Genomic DNA, 6,535 nt, shown 5'->3' with positions numbered 1-6,535 from the left:
AGCTTTCGCCATTCCGATCAATTCCCTCTCATAAGCTGCCAACTTGTGGTGGTGTTGGCCCAATTGACAGCTAAAATAAGCAATCGGGTAGCCCTGTTGGTGCAACACTGTGCCAATACCGCCCCCCGAAGCATCACATTCCACTACAAACGACTCCTCAAAGTCGGGGAGCTGCAAAACTGGGGCAAATGATAAGGTGTCTTTCAATTGCTGAAAGGAATGAGCTACTGTCTCTGAGCAGGTAAAAACATTTATCTTGAGGAGATTGTTGAGCGGAGCTGCAAGCTGGCCATAACTACGAATAAATTTTCTATAATATCCAGCTAGGCCCAAAAATCCTGTTAAGGCTGTAATAGATGTAGGAATAGGCCAATCTTTGACCGCCTGTATCTTACTCTGGTCCACCTTCACCCGGCTGCTGAAATAATGTGGCCCAATTATGCCACTTCTGATGTGCCCATAGAACATTTTGACCGATTTAAAACCAAATGATGTGAACGTATAAGAGAAAATACCTGGTGAAGGAGCTGAATATGTTCTTCCCAACAGTTGTTATAGACCAAAATATCGTCGAAAAATACCAATACATGTTTTCTCAAGAGAGAGGAAAATACCTCATTCATGAGGGCCTGGAAGGTGGAAGGCGCATTTGACAGACCAAATGGCATTACGAGGAATTCAAAATGGCCGTGATGTGTGTAGAACACTGTTTTCTCCACATCTGATGATAGCCAGATTTCAAATCGAGTTTAGTAAAAATAGTAGCTCCATGTAGCTCGTCTAACAACTCATCCACCACTGGAATAGGAAATTTATCTTTAATTGTATGGGCATTGAGTTGTCGGTAATCCACACAGAACCTCCATGACTTATCATGCTTGCGGACTAGTAATACCGGTGAAGAAAAAGGAGACCTGCTGGGCTTAATAATACCTTGTGCTAACATCTGCTCGCACTGCCTTTCAATCTCATCCTTCTATAAGTGAGGGTAACGATATGGATGCACCACTACCGGCTCGGTACCCGTTTTAAAATGGATAGGGTGATCACAGTGCCTAAGTGGCGGTAAGGCAGTAGGGTCTTGAAAGATATCCTCAAATTCTGTAAGTAAGTGAGATAACTTAAATGTGTTTGTGGACTGGACTTGGGCAACCTGAAGTGCGCAGGTGAGTGGTGCTTGTGTGCCATGCAATATAATCTGATGTTGGTCCTCTATAAAAGACATGGTCTGAGCTTGGAAATCCCATAGTATTGGTCCCAAAAATTGTAGCCATTTAATTCCTAGTACCAAATCGAATCCTGATAGTGGAATCACCAGAAAATCTGCAACAAATGCATATCCCTCAATATCAAAGTGTGTGGCTGGTGATATGCCTACACTAGTAATTTTAGCCCCATTGGCTACTGATACAGAAAGACCAGTCTGTTGCTGTACTACTAACCCAAGTTGTTCTGCCGCCTGCTGACTGATGAAATTATGTGTACTGCATGAGTCAACTAAAGCCAGTAACTGTAAATGATGTAATTGGGCTTTAACCTGCATTGTGCTTGAACTGCGTAGACCAGTCATAGCATGAAGGGAAATCTCTGGACCTTCTTGGTCAGTTTCCACAATTTCCTCCTCTGGTGGTATTTCTTCTCCATCCTCCCATAGACATATACTGAATAATCGTTTGCAGTGGTGTACAATGACATACTGTTCATCACAATTAAAACAGAGGCCCTTGGCCTTTCTCTGGTCCATTTCCTATCTAGTAAGTTTTTTGAAGAAAGGAGCAGGTGGAGCCGAATTAGAGATGTCTGGGCATGGGGCTGCACTGTCTCTAAATCTTGGAGGTCCATAGGAAGGGTTTGGTGCTGAGGCATTGTGCCTCCCTGGCCAAGCTGGTTTTATGACCACTGACTCCTTTAGAACACGTTGCTTGTGCTCAATTGGCCTGGCTAAATTCGTAGTGTGGTCTATATCTGAAGGAGCATGTAATTCAACTTCTAATCGTAGAGCATCTGTCAGACCAGCAGTAAAAATATGAACATACTGTGTGTGGCTAAAAAACTAGTTTGCTCGGGCTAACCTTTCCTGGAAGGTCTTTTGGTACACCTCTAGTGTTCCAGTTTGTTTGTAATTGATTAATTCTCCCAATGGATTGCTACTAGCTGGAGGACCAAATCTCATCATGCAAGATTGTCTAAAAGTTGCTCAATCTTGAACCAGTTGGTCATTTCAGAATTGGTGTTACCATAGAAGCGCTTCATCGAGCATGTGGTAGGCAGCCAAATACACTTTCTCATCCTCAGGTGTTTTTTGATGATAAAAGAACTGATCACATTTGGCTAACCAAATCAAAGGGTCCTTATACCCATCATACGTAGGAAAGTCAAGTTTTAAATACCTGGGCACAGTGTTTGGTCCTTGAATGGTAGGCCCCAGATGGGGATGGTGTTGACGCATTGGTGGTTGTGGGGGAGGTGGTGGGTGGAATTGATGGTGGTCGGCCGGTGGAGAGTAGGCAGTTGGTGGTTGGGCTCGTGTATCATGGTCCTCTTGTCGCCGGAGGAGAGCTTGGATGGCAGCATCCATTGATTTTATTGCCTCACGCAAATCAGAGATTGTTTGACGCACGTCTTCCAGGGCATGAGTCTGGTTATCTGTCCTCTGCCTAGTATCTTCCACTAACTGTCTCAAATCATCAGGGGAAGAGGAATCCCCAAGGGTGGACCTGTCTAATACCAAGATGTTAGGTTCTTACCTTGCCATGGATCGAGTCACCCTTCTTTCCTCTCTTCCCTCCATGGATGATCTTGATGGTGGAAGAGAATTCTTGTTTCTTGAACGAGTAATAGTGGAACTCAATTAGAACGAAGGAGCTTTGGAGAAAGCTCAACCTTGGACCTCAAAGGGAGAAATCCGACCTAGACCTCTGAGGGAGAATCTGACCTATAAAATATAATTGTCTAATGTTATGGACTCTATAGCATCACGAGTTACCAACAGGCGTAGGAATTAATGAATGTGTTTTTCAATTTCCATGTAATTGTTTCTTGGTTTGGTTTTGTCTTTGGTTTGGGTTGGTTTAGCATTTATTGGTTTGAACCATTGACCCAAGAGGTCTTTAGGGTTTTGGACGTCCTCAACCCTATTTAAGGGGACGGCTAGGGTAATGAGAATGATGAATTGAGTCCACTTTAGCTAGAGTAATTTAGATAAATAGGTCAAGAGCTCCTTCAAGCTCTCTTCCGTTTTTTCCCCTAATTCTCCTTTCCGAAATTCAATTCCCATCAAGCCCTCATTCCATCTCAATGTCAAGCAAGGTAATGGAAGGAAGAGAAGAGAGGAGGGTGACAAGATCCATGGCTCGTGAGGATCTTAACAACGTGGTATCAGACAGGTCCACCCTCGGTGATTCCTCTTCTCCAGAGGACATACGTGAAGTACTTTCAGAACTTCAACAATGATCCACTCTTCAAGGTACTGAAATTTCTCACATCAATAATACCTTACAAACACTGGAATCATCTCTACAAACCATCCTCTGACAACTTGCTGCACTTCAAGCACCAACGCCACCACCAGCAACCAATTTTCAACCACAACCATTTCCCCACCAACAATTCACGCCACCACCAAATCCACCCCTGCGCCAACCAATGGGTTCAATGGCCACTCACGCACAAGGACCATCAACGGTTCCCAGATACTTTAAACTTAACTTTCCTACATATGATGGCTCTAAAGATCCTTTACTGTGGTTCACGAGATGTGAACAATTCTTCTATCATCAACAAACGGTGGAAATGGACAAGGTTACTTTGGCTGCCTACCACATGCTCGATGAAGCGCTCATGTGGTTCCATCACTACTGAAATGTCCATTCCATTCAGGATTGGCTGCACTCTAAACATGCTTTCTAGTTGAGGTTCGGACCTCCAGCTAGCAGCAACTCTGTGGGGGAATTGATCAACTATAAACAGACTAGCACCTTAGAAGTTTACCAAAAAACATTCCAAGAAAGGTTGGCCCGAGCTAGTGAATTTGTTCCTCCTCACCTACATGTTCAGATTTTTAATGCTAGATTGACAGAGGCAATTAGATTGGAAGTAGAATTACTTGGTCCGATAGATTTGGACTCAGCAATGAATTATGCCAGAGTTGTGGAACACAAACAGAGAGTTCTAAAAGAGTCTTTACAGCGAAAACCATTTTGGAACAACAGAATACAGGGTACTGCATTTGGGCTACGTTTTGGGTCCTCTACCCCTAACCGAGCAGATCAGGCTAACAATGTGCCTCCACAGACTATGCCACGTAAATTTTTGACTAAACAGGAAATGGACGCTCGAAAGGCAAAGGGCCTATGTTTTAATTGTGACGAACAATTCCTGCCAGGCCATACTTGTAAACGCTTATTTAGTATTGAACTGTTCGAAGAAGATTCAGAAGAGCTTATTGAAAATGAAATTGTTGAAGAGGTACAGCAAGAACCAGAGCTCTCCCTCCATGCCATGCATGGCCTGCGTACTTCTAATACCATGCAGGTAAAGGCCAGGTTACATCATCTCATGCTACTTGCTTTAGTTGATTCGGGCAGCACACATAATTTTATCAGTGAACCAGCCGCGCAACAATTGGGATTGGCCATTCAACAACAAAGGGGACTCTTAGTTTCTGTGGCCAATGGGGCCAAAATTGCTAGTGTGGGGTTATGTGCTAACACCCCTTTCACCATTGAAGGGCATTCATTTCAGGCGGATTTACTAGTCATTCCATTGGCTGGATTTGATTTGGTGCACGGGGTCAAATGGCTCCAGTTATTTAGACCGATATTATGGGACTTTTAGGCTCGGACTATGACATTTTCAGCACCACAGGGCTAGATTACATTACAAGGCATTGTGGCACAGGTACCTAACGCACTTCACACTTTGCAGCTTCAACACACTGGTGATGATCAGTTAGCTCCTTTACTTACAGCATTTGTGGATTTATTTAATGACCCTACGGGTCTACCACCAGTGTGTCATTGCGATCACCGCATTCGTTTAAAGTTGCGAACTGATCCAGTAGTGGTGCGGCCTTATCGTTACCCGCATATCCAGAAAGATGAAATAGAATGACAGTGCATGCATATGCTCGCTCAGGGTGTGATCCAGCCCAGTCGATCTCCTTTCTCCTCACCAGTGTTACTTGTACGTAAAAAAGATAAATCTTGGAGATTTTGTGTCGACTATAGGCAACTCAACTTGCACACAGTTAAGGACAAGTTCCCCATTCCAGTCGTGGACGAATTGCTAGATGAGTTACATGGTGCTACAATTTTTACCAAATTAGATATGAAATTGGGCTATCATCAAATACGAGTTCACCCAACGGATGTGGAGAAGACTGCCTTCCGCACACATCACGGTCATTTCGAGTTCCTCGTCATGCCCTTCGATCTCTCCAATGCACCCTCCACCTTTTAGGCCCTCATGAGTGAGGTCTTTTCATCACTTCTGCGCAACTATGTGTTAGTCTTTTTTTATGACATTCTGGTCTACAGTAAAAATTGGGAAGAACATCTCCACCACCTCCATCAGGTATTTACCATTCTACGCTCTCATCATTTGGTTTTGAATAAATCAAAATATTCTATGGGTACATCTGAGGTGGCCTATTTGGGCCACATCATATCATCCGTGGGCGTGAAAGTTGACCAAAGCAAGAAACAAGCAGTTACAGATTCGCCGATTCCCACCTCCTTCACAGTATTAAAGGGATTTTTGGGCTTAGCCGGATATTATAGAAAATTTATCCAATCTTATGGCCAGATAGCAGCACCACTCAACAACCTGCTAAAAAAATGCCTTCCACTGGTCTTCTTCAGTAGAACAGGCCTTTAACTTGTTAAAGGAGGCCTTAGCCTCAGCCCCAGTCCTACAATTACCAGATTTTGAGGGAGACTTTGTAGTGGAATGTGATGCCTCCGGGGAGGTATATGGGCAGTGTTACAACAATTGGGACACGCCATTGCTTATTTCGGCCGTCAGTTGGGACAACACCACCATAAGTTAGCTGCATCTGAGAGGGAATTGATTGGGTTAGCCAAGGCTGTCCAACATTGGCGACCTTATCTTTGGGGATGACCGTTTCTCATTCGAACAGATCATTGCAGCCACAAGTATCTTCTTGAACAGCGCCTCACCACATTTCCACAGCAGCATTGGTTAACTAAACTCATGGGCTTCGATTTTACGGTTCATTATAAGCCAGGTAGTTCAAATTTGGGGCTGATGCCTTATCACGTCGGGATATTTCCGCCACACAAATTTATGCTATCAGTCACCCACGTGCACTGGTATTAGATTCTATTCATGAGGAAGTACATCAATATCCGGATCTCATGTCATTATATCAGGATATTCAACAGGGGACAACTGCTCCTCATTGGACGATTCAGGATCGTCTCATTCTCTACACAAACAAGATCTTTTTTCATAATACATCCCCACTTCTTCACACCATCCTGTCCTCTATCCATGATAACACACATGAGGGTCG

The sequence above is a fragment of the Aristolochia californica genome, unplaced genomic scaffold, assembly GCF_029961685.1.
Source record: "Aristolochia californica isolate CCGP_79_NKW_82.1479 unplaced genomic scaffold, dmAriCali1.0.hap1 SCAF_8, whole genome shotgun sequence".
Lineage (NCBI taxonomy): Eukaryota > Viridiplantae > Streptophyta > Magnoliopsida > Piperales > Aristolochiaceae > Aristolochia > Aristolochia californica.
Note: the sequence above shows the minus strand (reverse complement) of the source record.